Raw genomic sequence first — 15,772 nt, forward strand, 5'->3', positions numbered from 1 at the left:
TGCTAGGCCAGGTGAGAGGGGCCTATCCGGGTGAGCAATACCCACTTAAGAGAAAGTGGTGAGTGTGACTTTGAAGTTTAGCAATTCCCCAGTGATCTGCTTTGTGCGCCTGAACCTTCCCCTAATCCTTCATCCCTCTACTTCTACAAGTTGGTTGAAAATAAATTGAAAGAAAAGGAACTATAACTTGTGGACATTGATCTTTTCACAGACTCTCAACCCCTAGACGACAAGGAACGAGGTAACGTGCAAGGCCCACATTTAAACCAGCAGCTCCTATGGGGGTAGTGCTACATATGTATCTATAAATTATTTATATCTATTTTTAGATGAATTAACGTCCTTACACGTCCCTGAAGAAGCCTAAACTAGGTGAAACATGTAGGACTGCAAGTTTGTGACTTTTTATGAAAGAGTGCATTGCGTTGTATCTTTTTTAATATACCGTATTTATCATATAACACGCACCCCAATTTAAGAGAGAAGTTTCAGGAAAAAAAAAAAAATAAGCCACTTAGAAGCAAAATAATGGTCTGTGTCCCTCTGCAGCCTGATGCCCATTTGCAGACTCACCATCTCCTCATACAGCCGTCATCACGTACAACCGTCATCTCCTGTTCACTTGGAGTCAGCAGTCACATACACAGTCCCGCCTCCGCCATCAGCCTGTGTGTCCATCTGATCTGCAGCCTGTGTGTCCCTCTGCAGCCTGTGTGTCCCTCTGCAGCCTGTGTGTCCCTCTGCAGCCTGATGCCCATTTGCAGACTCACCATCTCCTCGTACAGCCGTCATCTCCTGTTCACTTGGAGTCGGCAGTCACATACACAGTCCCGCATCCGCCATCAGCCTGTGTGTCCCTCTGCAGCCTGATGCCCATTTGCAGATTCACCATCTCCTCATACAGCCGTCATCTCCTGTTCACTCGGCGTCTGCAGTGAGTCACATACACAGTCCCGCCTCCGCCATCAACATTGGACCAGCTCCTGTGATTGACAGAACACTGGTCCAATGCCGGTGGTGGAGGCAGGACTGTGTTTGTGATGTCAGAGCCGAGTAAACGGAAGATGACGGCTCAGTGAATTCCGGCGGCACTTGTTCCCCTCTGAGTCCGAGGTGCACTATCGGCGTATAACACGCACCTGCGATTTTCCCTCCTATTTTCAGGGGGGAAAAGTGTGTGATATACGCCGATAAATACGGTATGTTCTTTTATGCCGTGTATTTACATGAATAAAATACATATATTTTTATGAAATTTCTCTTTTCTTTGATACTGTAACAGTACATATAAACACCCTCTAAAAATCCCACGCATTTCCCCGGTTCGGGGCTTTCATACATACTCTTGGTTTTAGTTATTTCTGTTGATTAAAGCGGGGGTTCACCCTTAGAGGGCACTTTTCCCCCTTAGATTCCTGCTCGTTTTCTCTAGGGGAATCGGCTATTTGTTTTAAAATATGTGCAGTACTTACCCGTTTACGAGATGCATCCTCTCTGTCGCTTCCGGGTATGGGCTGCAGGAATGGGCGTTCCTTCTTGATTGACAGTCTTCCGAGAGGCTTCCGACGGTCGCATCCATCGCGTCACGATTTTCCGAAAGAAGCCGAACGTCGGTGCGCAGGCGCAGTATAGAGCCGCACCGACGTTCGGCTTCTTTCGGCTACGAGTGACGCGATGGATGCGACCGTCGGAAGCCTCTCGGAAGACTGTCAATCAAGAAGGAACGCCCGCTCCCGAAGACCCATACCCGGAAGCGACGGAAGAGGATGCATCTCGAAAACGGGTAAGTACTGCTCATATTTTAATACAAATAGCCGATTCCCCTAGACCGAACGAGCAGGAATCTAAGGGGAGAAAAAAAAAAATGTAATAAATGGGTGAACTCCCGCTTTAACTTGACATTTATATAGTGTTACTGTCTATTACTTTTCCAAACCTTATAGTAAAGACAATGGGCCAGATCTACGTACCTCGGTGCTTCTTTACGTCCGGTGTAGTGTATCTCAGATACACTACGCCGCCGTAACTTACAGCGTATTTCCCGTATCCACAAAGAATTTGCGCCGTAAGTTACCGCGGCGTAGTGTAACTGTGTCGGCGTAAGGGCGCGCAATTCAAATGGATGAGATGGGGGCGTGTTTTATGTCAATACGTCTTGACCCAACGTAAATTACATTTTTTCTGAACGGCGCATGCGCCGTCCGTGGGGGTATCCCAGTGCGCATGCTCCAACTTAACCCGCAACAAGCCAATGCTTCTGACGTGAACGTCATTCTACGCAAAGCCCTATTCGCGAACGTTTGACGTACACGGCGGAAAATTTGACGCTGGCTCGACGTCCATACTTAACATTGGCTGTGCCTCATATAGCAGGGGTAACGTAATGCCGAAAAAAGCCTTACGGAAACAACGTAAAAAAATGTGCTGGCCGGACGTACGCTTGTGGATTCGCGTATATAGCTAATTTGCATACTCGACGCAGAAATCGACGGAAGCGCCACCTAGCGGCCAGCGTAAATATGCACCTTAGATCCGACGGCGTACTAAGGCGTACGCCAGTCGGATCTAGCCCAGCTTCAGGCGTATCTTGTTTTGTGGATACAAAACAAAGATACGCCGGAGCAACCTAGCAGTTACGCGGCGTATCAATAGATACGCCAGCGTAACTGCTTCATGGATCTGGCCCAATTTCTGTGTTTTATCATAACGTGTGTTTCTCATTGGTCATTGCACTTACACTATTGTCGGGGGTGCCAGAAGGGGCTGAGACTGTTGGGGTTGAGAGGCAGAGTACAGAACCAAACATACTTAAGCGGCTCCTCTGGGGGTAGCGCTACATGTATATTTCAATATTTTTACAGCACAATCAACAGGTCAGATCTCATCCTAGTCTTTGGAAAGTATTACACCATTGATTTATTTCCCCCAGAAAAGATGACACCTTTTGACATTATATTTGCATAATTTTGTTCTTTAAACTTCAACATGCTTGCCTAGAACCTGCCTGTTATTATTTACAACAGTAAGAAATCTGAGTGCTATTCTCTTACAGATATGGAGGCTGATCGCAGATTACCATATAATTCTATCCTTTCTTCTTCCTAACATTGATGGTGAACACTTAAAACCTTATTTTGCATTACTTTGCATGTTCATCATTTGCTTTCCTTTATCACTGACAGCTGGTAAGGCTTTCTTGTAGTACATGCTAATTAGTTTTTGAGAGCTATGCCAAATATTATTAACTATCGACATTTGTATTGGAGGAGCAGGAAGGCAGCTATTCCTCACTTGGAAGGTGTCTGAGCTCCTGATAAGTCCACACATTTTTTTAAAGGTCAACCACAGAGCATTCCTAAAAGTGTTCTATTTAAAGGAAACCTCTTATGAGATAATAATGGAGGCTGCCATTGCTGACCTCATGCTGCAAATTCTAGTTGGCTATCTGTCAATATGACCCATATGGGGACATGTGTTTTGCAGTCTCTCTCCCTGTATAATATCCGCAGTCTCTCTCCTGTATAATATCCGCAGTCTCTCTCTTGTATAATATCCGCAGTCTCTCTCTTGTATAATATCCGCAGTCTCTCTCCTGTATAATATCCGCAGTCTCTCTCCTGTATAATATCCGCAGTCTCTCTCCTGTATAATATCCGCAGTCTCTCTCTTGTATAATATCCGCAGTCTCTCTCCTGTATAATATCCGCAGTCTCTCTCCTGTATAATATCCGCAGTCTCTCTCCTGTATAATATCCGCAGTCTCTCTCCTGTATCATATCCGCAGTCTCTCTCCTGTATAATATCTGCAGTCTCTCTCCTGTATAATATCCGCAGTCTCTCTCTTGTATAATATCCGCAGTCTCTCTCTTGTATAATATCCACAGTCTCTCTCTTGTATAATATCCGCAGTCTCTCTCCTGTATAATATCCGCAGTCTCTCTCCTGTATAATATCCGCAGTCTCTCTCCTGTATAATATCCGCAGTCTCTCTCTTGTATAATATCCGCAGTCTCTCTCCTGTATAATATCCGCAGTCTCTCTCCTGTATAATATCCGCAGTCTCTCTCCTGTATAATATCCGCAGTCTCTCTCCTGTATCATATCCGCAGTCTCTCTCCTGTATAATATCTGCAGTCTCTCTCCTGTATAATATCCGCAGTCTCTCTCTTGTATAATATCCGCAGTCTCTCTCTTGTATAATATCCGCAGTCTCTCTCTTGTATAATATCCGCAGTCTCTCTCTGGTATATCCGCAGTCTCTCTCCTGTATAATATCCGCAGTCTCTCTCCTGTATAATATCCGCAGTCTCTCTCCTGTATAATATCCGCGGTCTCTCTCCTGTATCATATCCGCAGTCTCTCTCCTGTATAATATCTGCAGTCTCTCTCCTGTATAATATCCGCAGTCTCTCTCCTGTATAATATCCGCAGTCTCTCTCCTGTATAATATCCGCAGTCTCCCTCTTGTATAATATCCGCAGTCTCTCTCTTGTATAATATTCGCAGTCTCTCTCTTGTATAATATCCGCAGTCTCTCTCCTGTATAATATCCGCAGTCTCTCTCTTGTATAATATCCGCAGTCTTTCTCACTGTATCATATCCGCAGTCTCTCTCCTGTATAATATCCGCAGTCTCTCTCCTGTATAATATCCGCAGTCTCTCTCCCTGTATAATATCCGCAGTCTCTCTCTTGTATAATATCCGCAGTCTCTCTCTTGTATAATATCCGCAGTCTCTCTCCTGTATAATATCCGCAGTCTCTCTCTTGTATAATATCCGCAGTCTCTCCCCTGTATAATATCCGCAGTCTCCCTCCTGTATATTATCTGCAGTCTCTCTCCTGTATAATATCCGCAGTCTCTCTCCTGTATAATATTCACAGTCTCTCTCCTGTATAATATCCGCAGTCTCTCTCCTGTATAATATCCGCAGTCTCTCTCCTGTATAATATCCGCAGTCTCTCTCCTGTATAATATCCGCAGTCTCTCTCTTGTATAATATCTGCAGTCTCTCTCTTGTATAATATCTGCAGTCTCTCTCCTGTATAATATCCGCAGTCTCTCTCCTGTATAATATCCGCAGTCTCTCTCCTGTATAATATCTGCAGTCTCTCTCCTGTATAATATCCGCAGTCTCTCTCTTGTATAATATCCGCAGTCTCTCTCCTGTATAATATCTGCAGTCTCTCTCTTGTATAATATTCGCAGTCTCTCTCTTGTATAATATCCGCAGTCTCTCTCCTGTATAATATCTGCAGTCTCTATCTTGTATAATATCCGCAGTCTCTCTCTTGTATAATATCTGCAGTCTCTCTCCTGTATAATATCCGCAGTCTCTCTCTTGTATAATATCCGCAGTCTCTCTCTTGTATAATATCCGCAGTCTCTCTCCTGTATAATATCCGCAGTCTCTCTCCTGTATAATATCCGCAGTCTCTCTCTTGTATAATATCCGCAGTCTCTCTCTTGTATAATATTCGCAGTCTTTCTCACTGTATCATATTCGCAGTCTCTCTCCTGTATAATATCCGCAGTCTCTCTCTTGTATAATATTCGCTCTCTGTATCACTGTATCATATGCGCAGTCTCTCTCCTGTATAATATCTGCAGTCTCTCTCCCTGTATAATATCCGCAGTCTCTCTCTTGTATAATAACCACAGTCTCTCTCTTGTATAATATCCACAGTCTCTATCTTGTATAATATCCGCAGTCTCTCTCCCTGTATAATATCCGCAGTCTCTCTCTTGTATAATATCCGCAGTCTCTCCCCTGTATAATATCCGCAGTCTCTCTCCTGTATAATATCTGCAGTCTCTCTCCTGTATAATATCCGCAGTCTCTCTCCCTGTATAATATCCGCAGTCTCTCTCTTGTATAATATCCACAGTCTTTCTCCCCGTATAATATCCGCAGTCTCTCTCCCTGTATAATATCCGCGGTCTCCCTCCTGTATAATATCCGCAGTCTCTCTCCTGTATAATATTCACAGTCTCTCTCCTGTATAATATCCGCAGTCTCTCTCCTGTATAATATCCGCAGTCTCTCTCCTGTATAATATCCGCAGTCTCTCTCCTGTATATTATCTGCAGTCTCTCTCCTGTATAATATCCGCAGTCTCTCTCTTGTATAATATCTGCAGTCTCTCTCCTGTATAATATCCGCAGTCTCTCTCTTGTATAATATCCGCAGTCTCTCTCTTGTATAATATCCGCAGTCTCTCTCCTGTATAATATCCGCAGTCTCTCTCCTGTATAATATCCACAGTCTCTATCTTGTATAATATCCGCAGTCTTTCTCACTGTATCATATCCGCAGTCTCTCTCCTGTATAATATCCGCAGTCTCTCTCCTGTATAATATCCACAGTCTCTCTCCCTGTATAATATCCGCAGTCTCTCTCTTGTATAATATCTGCAGTCTCTCTCTTGTATAATATCTGCAGTCTCTCTCCTGTATAATATCCGCAGTCTCTCTCTTGTATAATATCCGCAGTCTCTCTCTTGTATAATATCCGCAGTCTCTCTCTTGTATAATATCCGCAGTCTCTCTCCTGTATAATATCCGCAGTCTCTCTCTTGTATAATATCCGCAGTCTCTCTCTTGTATAATATTCGCAGTCTCTCTCTTGTATAATATCCACAGTCTCTCTCTTGTATAATATCCACAGTCTCTATCTTGTATAATATCCGCAGTCTCTCTCTTGTATAATATCCGCAGTCTCTCTCTTGTATAATATCCGCAGTCTCTCTCTTGTATAATATCCGCAGTCTCTCTCCTGTATAATATCCGCAGTCTCTCTCCCTGTATAATATCCGCAGTCTCTCTCTTGTATAATATCCGCAGTCTCTCTCTTGTATAATATCCACAGTCTCTATCTTGTATAATATCCGCAGTCTTTCTCACTGTATCATATCCGCAGTCTCTCTCCTGTATAATATCCGCAGTCTCTCTCCTGTATAATATCCGCAGTCTCTCTCCCTGTATAATATCCGCAGTCTCTCTCTTGTATAATATCTGCAGTCTCTCTCTTGTATAATATCTGCAGTCTCTCTCCTGTATAATATCCGCAGTCTCTCTCTTGTATAATATCCGCAGTCTCTCTCTTGTATAATATCCGCAGTCTCTCTCTTGTATAATATCCGCAGTCTCTCTCCTGTATAATATCCGCAGTCTCTCTCTTGTATAATATCCGCAGTCTCTCTCCTGTATAATATCCGCAGTCTCTCTCTTGTATAATATTCGCAGTCTCTCTCTTGTATAATATCCACAGTCTCTCTCTTGTATAATATCCACAGTCTCTATCTTGTATAATATCCGCAGTCTCTCTCTTGTATAATATCCGCAGTCTCTCTCTTGTATAATATCCGCAGTCTCTCTCTTGTATAATATCCGCAGTCTCTCTCCTGTATAATATCTGCAGTCTCTCTCCTGTATAATATCCGCAGTCTCTCTCCCTGTATAATATCCGCAGTCTCTCTCTTGTATAATATCCGCAGTCTCTCTCTTGTATAATATCCGCAGTCTCTCTCCTGTATAATATCCGCAGTCTCTCTCCTGTATAATATCCGCAGTCTCTCTCCTGTATAATATCTGCAGTCTCTCTCCTGTATAATATCCGCAGTCTCTCTCCTGTATAATATCCGCAGTCTCTCTCCTGTATAATATCCGCAGTCTCTCTCTTGTATAATATTCGCAGTCTTTCTCCCTGTATAATATCCGCAGTCTCTCTCCTGTATAATATCCGCAGTCTCTCTCCCTGTATAATATCCGCAGTCTCTCTCCTGTATAATATCCGCAGTCTCTCTCCTGTATAATATCCGCAGTCTCTCTCCTGTATAATATTCGCAGTCTCTCTCTTGTATAATATCCACAGTCTCTATCTTGTATAATATCCGCAGTCTCTCTCTTGTATAATATCCGCAGTCTCTCTCCTGTATAATATCCGCAGTCTCTCTCCTGTATAATATCCGCAGTCTCTCTCCTGTATAATATCCGCAGTCTCTCTCTTGTATAATATCCGCAGTCTCTCTCCTGTATAATATCCGCAGTCTCTCTCTTGTATAATATCCGCAGTCTCTCTCCTGTATAATATCCGCAGTCTCTCTCCTGTATAATATCCGCAGTCTTTCTCTTGTATAATATCCGCAGTCTCTCTCCTGTATAATATCCGCAGTCTCTCTCCTGTATAATATCCACAGTCTCTATCTTGTATAATATCCGCAGTCTTTCTCACTGTATCATATCCGCAGTCTCTCTCCTGTATAATATCCGCAGTCTCTCTCCTGTATAATATCCGCAGTCTCTCTCCCTGTATAATATCCGCAGTCTCTCTCTTGTATAATATCTGCAGTCTCTCTCTTGTATAATATCTGCAGTCTCTCTCCTGTATAATATCCGCAGTCTCTCTCTTGTATAATATCCGAAGTCTCTCTCTTGTATAATATCCGCAGTCTCTCTCTTGCATAATATCCGCAGTCTCTCTCCTGTATAATATCCGCAGTCTCTCTCTTGTATAATATCCGCAGTCTCTCTCTTGTATAATATTCGCAGTCTCTCTCTTGTATAATATCCACAGTCTCTCTCTTGTATAATATCCACAGTCTCTATCTTGTATAATATCCGCAGTCTCTCTCTTGTATAATATCCGCAGTCTCTCTCTTGTATAATATCCGCAGTCTCTCTCTTGTATAATATCCGCAGTCTCTCTCCTGTATAATATCCGCAGTCTCTCTCCCTGTATAATATCCGCAGTCTCTCTCTTGTATAATATCCGCAGTCTCTCTCTTGTATAATATCCACAGTCTCTATCTTGTATAATATCCGCAGTCTTTCTCACTGTATCATATCCGCAGTCTCTCTCCTGTATAATATCCGCAGTCTCTCTCCTGTATAATATCCGCAGTCTCTCTCCCTGTATAATATCCGCAGTCTCTCTCTTGTATAATATCTGCAGTCTCTCTCTTGTATAATATCTGCAGTCTCTCTCCTGTATAATATCCGCAGTCTCTCTCTTGTATAATATCCACAGTCTCTATCTTGTATAATATCCGCAGTCTCTCTCCTGTATAATATCCGCAGTCTCTCTCCCTGTATAATATCCGCAGTCTCTCTCTTGTATAATATCTGCAGTCTCTCTCTTGTATAATATCTGCAGTCTCTCTCCTGTATAATATCCGCAGTCTCTCTCTTGTATAATATCCGCAGTCTCTCTCTTGTATAATATCCGCAGTCTCTCTCTTGTATAATATCCGCAGTCTCTCTCCTGTATAATATCCGCAGTCTCTCTCTTGTATAATATCCGCAGTCTCTCTCCTGTATAATATCCGCAGTCTCTCTCTTGTATAATATTCGCAGTCTCTCTCTTGTATAATATCCACAGTCTCTCTCTTGTATAATATCCACAGTCTCTATCTTGTATAATATCCGCAGTCTCTCTCTTGTATAATATCCGCAGTCTCTCTCTTGTATAATATCCGCAGTCTCTCTCTTGTATAATATCCGCAGTCTCTCTCCTGTATAATATCTGCAGTCTCTCTCCTGTATAATATCCGCAGTCTCTCTCCCTGTATAATATCCGCAGTCTCTCTCTTGTATAATATCCGCAGTCTCTCTCCCTGTATAATATCCGCAGTCTCTCTCCTGTATAATATCCGCAGTCTCTCTCCTGTATAATATCCGCAGTCTCTCTCCTGTATAATATCTGCAGTCTCTCTCCTGTATAAAATCCGCAGTCTCTCTCCTGTATAATATCCGCAGTCTCTCTCCTGTATAATATCCGCAGTCTCTCTCTTGTATAATATTCGCAGTCTTTCTCCCTGTATAATATCCGCAGTCTCTCTCCTGTATAATATCCGCAGTCTCTCTCCCTGTATAATATCCGCAGTCTCTCTCCTGTATAATATCCGCAGTCTCTCTCCTGTATAATATCCGCAGTCTCTCTCCTGTATAATATTCGCAGTCTCTCTCTTGTATAATATCCACAGTCTCTATCTTGTATAATATCCGCAGTCTCTCTCTTGTATAATATCCGCAGTCTCTCTCCTGTATAATATCCGCAGTCTCTCTCCTGTATAATATCCGCAGTCTCTCTCCTGTATAATATCCGCAGTCTCTCTCTTGTATAATATCCGCAGTCTCTCTCCTGTATAATATCCGCAGTCTCTCTCTTGTATAATATCCGCAGTCTCTCTCCTGTATAATATCCGCAGTCTCTCTCCTGTATAATATCCGCAGTCTTTCTCCCTGTATAATATCCGCGGTCTCTCTCCTGTACAATATCCGCAGTCTCTGACCATTTCCTGTATAATATCTGCAGTCTCTGAACATCTCCTGTTGTATGTCTGCAGCCATGCAACCTGGGCCATGCAACCTGTTGGAGATTGTACAATCGGGTTGCATGGAGGGCCATGCAACCTGTAGGAGATTGTACAATCGGTTGGATGGAGGGCCATGCAACCGGTAGGAAATTGTACAATGGAGGGCCATGCAACCGGTAGGAGATCTGTACTGGAGGGAGATCTGTACTGGGGGGAGATCTGTACTGGGGGGAGATCAGTACTGGGGGAGATCTGTTCTGGGGGGGGGAGATCTGTACTGGAGGGAGATCTGTACTGGAGGGAGATCTGTACTGGGGGGAGATCTGTACTGGGGGGAGATCAGTACTGGGGGAGATCTGTTCTGGGAGGGGAGATCTGTACTGGAGGGAGATCTGTACTGGAGGGAGATCTGTACTGGGGGGAGATCTGTACTGGGGGGAGATCAGTACTGGGGGAGATCTGTTCTGGGAGGGGAGATCTGTACTGGAGGGAGATCTGTACTGGAGGGAGATCTGTACTGGAGGAAGATCTGTACTGGGGGGAGATCTGTACTGGGGGGGAGATCTGTACTGGGGGGGGGGGGTCTGTACTGGAGGGAGATCTGTACTGGGGGGGAGATCTGTACTGGGGGGGAGATCTGTACTGGGGGGGAGATCTGTACTGGGGGGAGATCTGTACTGGAACCACATCTATAATGGGGGATCTATACTGCGGAGAGATCTGTACTGGAGGATCATCTATATTGGGATAGGTCTGTACTGTGGGGAGGTGAGGAATCTTTATGGCGGAGAGATTTGTACAGGGGTAAGAGCTGTGCTGGGGGGGGGGGGATCTCTACTCTAGAGGTCCGAGCCCCCCCATGGAAATAAGTTATCTATGGCCTCGCTATCTTGCCATTTGCCCCAACAGCAGATAAAAAGTGCTTTGAGTCCCCAAGGAGAAAAACGCCATGTACTGTAGATTTGCACAATTTCAATCAAATACTTTGCATTCACCGGGCTTGTAGTAATGTTGCTCTATGCAAGAACTGTTGACAAATCCGAAGTGATCAAATCTGATTTTTGCATTGAGGGGTCCTCAGGCGCAGTGTAACTATCAAATGGTAGGAGCGCCATCTGCTGGGCGAAAGGCTCTTTAGTGAAATGAGATCAGATCTAAAGGCTTTAGGTGTCTACAGTGAGAAAAGACTGTGGACTTGGTTTATTGTTATTATAATACAAGATTTATTTGGCACCAACAGTGTGCACAGTGGTTTCAAACAAAGGGTGGCGCTACAGTTAAAATACAATTCAAGACAAGGGGATTAGGTGGGCTATAGATGTTCATATCCTTTCCAAGCCAACCACTAGAAGTCTCATTGCCGGTGGTGTATGTCAGGAAAAAGTATAAATATTCGGGATGACCTTGGTGGACAAGCAAGTACGGTGACAACGTGTTCCATTGAGAACTACGAGTCCATTTGCCGGGGTGACAGTTGGGACTTGTAGTTCATACATTCACTTATAATATGAATGAATGACATAGTTGTGCGGGCGGAAAGTCGAGCCAATTATTCAAAAGTGATAGAGTGGAACCTCGGATTATGAGCATAATTCCTTCCAGGAGAAGGCATGTGCCCCTTGGTGAGTGCCTCCCTGCCACTGCTGGACTAAAGGGTATCTATGCAGCTGCTTCTGTCAGATACGGTGTCTATTATATGAACTCGCTGTACTGTAAGAATGTACCCCTTGCTATAAAACACAAGAATATAAACCTGTGTTATTTTCGTTGATGAAAATATTTTCATCAGCGACCTTTTTACAGGGACAAACTAAATGGAAAGTACACAATGTTTTCATCCACTGACGAAAACTTTGACGGAAATCAGTTCCGTTTTTGTTAACGAGTGAAAGGGAAAAGGAAATGTGAGGGAAGGACGTTTACCTTTGTGAAATTCCGGTTTCCACAGAGCTCCGTGCTTATCAGTTAGCACTGTGCAGTATTACAGCCCCTCAAACTGCCGTCCAGAGAAGCACTGTGCATTACAGGCCTCCCGACAAGAGTCCCAACTCATGTCCATCCAGAGCAGAGCACTGTGATTGTGTACATTATAGGCCCCCCCCCCCCAGACCACTGTCCCAGAGCACTGTGCAATAAAGCCCCCCCCCCCCCTCAGACCACTGTGCATTATAGGCCCCCCTCAGACCACCATCCCAGAGCACTTTGCAATAAAGCCCCCCCCCCCCTCAGACCACTGTCCCAGAGCACTGTGCATTAATACAGTCCCCCCGTAAGACCACCATTTCAAAGTACTGTGCATTAAAGGCCCCCTCAGACCACCATCCAGAGCACTGTGCAACATTACAGGCTTCTCATACCTGCCCACTGTCCAGAGCACTGTGTGCATTACAGGCCTCCTCAGACCATTTTACAGAGCACTGTGCATCATTACAAGACTCCTCAGACCATTTTCCAGAGCACTGTGCATCATTACTGGTCTCTCAGACCATCGTCCAGAGCACTGTGTGCATTACAGGCCTCCTCAGACCACCATCCAGAGCACTGTGTAGCATTACAGACCCCCTCAGAGCACTGTGAAGTAATACAGGCCTACTCAGACCACTGTGAAGTAATACAGGCCTCCTCAGACCACCGTCCAGAGCACTGTGTGCATTATAGGCCTCCTCAGACCACCGTCCAGAGCACTGTGTGCATTACAGGCCTCCTCAGACCACCATCCAGAGCACTGTGTGCATTAGATGCCTCATCAGACTACCATCCAGAGCACTGTGCAGCATTACAGACCCCCTCAGAGCACTGTGAAGTAATACAGGCCTCCTCAGACCACCGTCCAGAGCACTGTGTGCATTACAGGCCTTCTTTAGACCACCATCCAGAGCACTGTGTGCATTACAGGCCTCCTTTAGACCACCATCCAGAGCACTGTGTGCATTACAGGCCTCCTTTAGACCACCATCCAGAGCACTGTGTGCATTACAGGCCTCCTCAGACCATAGTCCAGAACACTGTGCAGCATTGCAGGTCTCATCAGAACACCCAGAGTGGCTAAATCTGGATCTGTGATTTTTTTCAAACCTCAATACCATAAATAATAAGACATTAGAAATTCTTACTCCAGGAGTATTTAATGAGTTTGGAAATTCTAGTGAAATGCTTAAAGCATTTGTTATCCCCCCCCCCAAAAAAGATCCTGTTCCTTTAAAGCATGTTATACAGCACAGTGCTTGTGCTGTGTCATTTGGCCCCCTGTAACACCTGTAATACATGGCTGATCCTGCCTGACTATATCCTCCCCCTGTACACTGAATGATATATCAGGGCTGCTGAGCCCTGTCTCCTCTGTGCTCTCTCTGCCTCCCCACTCTGCCTGTCAGCTTGTGACAGTGCCTGGCCCCCTCAGCTCCTGCTGCTCAAATAACTTTCACATCTTCACACTATCCCCTCTGTTCTAATCCTGTGTGCCCCTGTGCAAGTGATTTATAAAAAAAAAAGCCTGCTATACCTCATTTGACAGCTCTTCTCAGCGATCACATCATCAGCTGGCTCTCTCTCTCCTCTCCCGAGTGATGTCAGCGGGGGAATCTCGGCTCCGCCCGCTGCATCTATCAGACGGGAGAGAAGAAAGCAAGCCGATCATGTGAACGCTGAGAAGAGCTGTGAAATGAAGTATAGCGGGCTTTTTTTTTTATAAATCACTTACACAAGGGGGCAAACAGGTTTCAAACACAGAGGGGATGGTATGAAGATGTGAAAATGGCTTAACAACCACTTTAACTGATTGCGGACCAGCCGCTGCGCAAACTGGCAGGTTGGCTCCGCTGCGCAAACTTGGGGGGAAGTTCCATTGGCCACACTCACCCCAGGGTGGTTGCGTCCCCTCTTGGTGGTAGATGAGTGCATGTAGTTGAGAGCAGGGGGTATTACCAGTATGCTGGGTGTGGAGGAGTGAGTGCAGATGAAACTTGGGGGGAAGTTCCATTGGCCACACTCACCCTCTACCCAGGGTGGTTGCGTCCCCTCTTGGTGGTAGATGAGCGGGTTTAGTTGGGTGCAGGGGGTATTAACAGTATGCTGGGTGTGGGGGAGTGAGTGCAGATGAAACTTGGGGGAAGTTCAATTGGCCACACTCACCCCCTACCCAAGGTGGTAGCGTCCCCACTTGGTGGTAGATGAGCGGGTGTAGTTGGGGGGAGGGGGTATTACCAGTATGCTGGGTGTGGGGGAGTGAGGACAGATGAAACGTGGGGGGAAGTTCCATTGGCCACGCTCACCCCCTACCCAGGGTGGTAGCGTCCCCTCTTGGTGGTAGATGAGTGCATGTAGTTTTACGGCCGGGTACAAGCCACGCCTACTCCTGACGTCACTGCATGTAGTTGGGGGAAGGGGGTAGTACCAGTTTGCTGGGTGTGTGGGAGTGAGAGCAGATGAAACTTGGGGGGAAGTTCCATTGGCCACACTTATCCCCTACCCAGGGTGGTTGCGTCCCCTCTTGGTGGTAGATGAGTGCATGTAGTTGAGGGCAGGGGGTATTACCAGTATGCTGGGTGTGGGGGAGTGAGTGCAGATGAAACTTGGGGGGGAAGTTCCATTGGCCACAATCACCCCCTACCCAGGGTGGTAGCGTCCCCTCTTGGTGGTAGATGAGAGGGTGTAGTTGGGGGCAGGGGGTATTAACAGTATGCTGGGCGTGGGGGAGTGAGTGCAGATAAAACTTGGGGGGAAGTTCCACTGGCCACACTCACCCCATACCCAGGGTGGTAGCGTCCCCTCTTGGTGGTAGATGAGTGGGTGTGTGTTGGGTTGTGAGGCAGTTGATCCAGAGGAAGGCAAAAAACACCAGCAAAGCATGATCAATGTGCTCCAGCTGGGGAAAAAAATCCTTCCTGATCCCCCGAGAGGCAATCGAATATTTCCTGGATCGGCCCTGTGTGGGGGAGGGCGGGCAATTGGAGCCCCACCCTCCGCGGTAGGTGAGTGAAGATGTGGGTGTCGGTGTGTGGAGAGCGGGGAGGAGGGACCATCCCCCACACAGAGCTTCGGAGATAGGAGCCATTGTCCGGACTACAGGTGGGTCACGGCGTGTCGTGTAATCTGCCACCTCTGCTCAGGCTCTGAGGGAACTACAACTCCTAGCAATCTTTGTCCACATGAGGAACTACAACTCCCAGCATGCACGGTGTAAGTAGTGGGGGTTCAGATCCCAGCATGGAATAAGAGGCTGTGGGACTACATATCCCAGCATGATTTTTTTTCTATGGAGATATTACAGATCCCAGTGATCTCTACATACCCCAGTCTGCTCCCCTCCCCCTCCTCAGGGGGAATTGCACCCACCCCCCCCCGTCCCGCCACCCCACTCTTCTCCCACTGCCCTATACCCCTCCCCCGCAGGCCCAACCGGCCCACCCTTATCCTGGGGGGGAGGAGACCCACCACCCGTGGGAGAGGAGTGTGGG

The sequence above is a fragment of the Rana temporaria genome, chromosome 1 (genome assembly GCF_905171775.1).
Source record: "Rana temporaria chromosome 1, aRanTem1.1, whole genome shotgun sequence".
Taxonomy (NCBI): domain Eukaryota; kingdom Metazoa; phylum Chordata; class Amphibia; order Anura; family Ranidae; genus Rana; species Rana temporaria.